This window comes from Morone saxatilis, unplaced genomic scaffold, assembly GCF_004916995.1.
Source record: "Morone saxatilis isolate NCDOM2014 unplaced genomic scaffold, NCSU_SB_2.0 Contig17, whole genome shotgun sequence".
Classification (NCBI taxonomy): domain Eukaryota; kingdom Metazoa; phylum Chordata; class Actinopteri; family Moronidae; genus Morone; species Morone saxatilis.
In genome coordinates this window covers 19,736,971-19,737,807 of record NW_023339729.1, presented here as the reverse complement: position 1 = coordinate 19,737,807, position 837 = coordinate 19,736,971, and the positions used below count along the sequence as shown (strand labels likewise).

Sequence of the window (837 nt, the reverse complement as noted above, 5' to 3'; positions counted from 1 at the left end):
CCCTTTATACTTACCAGCAAAGGTCTAAAATATCCAACAACAGGTGTAGTGTGTTTTGTTGTAGTTGTAGCTTTCTGAATGATAAATTGATATTAAATGTCTTCATATGTGGTAATTCAAGCTATTAAATGAAACTGTGCTATCTGTAGACAACCCACTGTGTGTAAAAAGACCCAGACTCAGTGATGATTTAGACATCAACTGTTTCATGTAATTTGTCTATAAAATGAAAAACCACTAAAATATTTTCCCGTTTTAGAGGTTGTTGTTCCTCTTCAGTTAAAAAGGAGCCGTGCTGCATGATAACTAACTTTGTATGTAGTATAGTGCAAAATTGGGTTTAACTTTTCCATCATTATCATTGGCAATACAGTATTGTGACTTATCTGATATTTCCCTTCCTGTCTCCATCACAAAGCAGCAGCCAATTTTAACTTGAAAAGAGCTTTTTGGCCAAAGATTATATTAATAAACTAAATCAAATACATTTTCACTGTGAGGGAAATAACACTGAGCAGTCAATGTCTTTCAGTGTATTGGAAAAGCCTCAATTGAAATAAGTGAGACAAGACTGTGGTCCAACTTAGAGGCTCCCTGTTGTTTAAGCATTAGCAAAAGAGAAACTTAAATCGTTGCCAGAGAAGTGGATGAAAGCAATATTTGATATGCAGAGTCATTCACTGTTGACTGCAAGCTGCCCAGTCTTCCCTTACGTCCAATGAAATCCTGCCTCAAGCTTGTGTCCAGACAAGTGCCCAGCCTGATACCACTGCCAACTGGCACACACAGCAGTGGCATTAGTCTGACCAGGCGACAAGGAGAGTGTGTGTGTGTGTG

The 837-nt window shown here is 38.2% G+C and overlaps 1 protein-coding gene across 1 annotated transcript in view; it reads left to right on the top strand.

Annotated features, from left to right (window-relative positions):
• Positions 1-837, top strand: part of inpp4b (inositol polyphosphate-4-phosphatase type II B) — a gene marked incomplete in the record, with an annotated part of 103,360 nt that overhangs the window by 87,203 nt on the left and 15,320 nt on the right.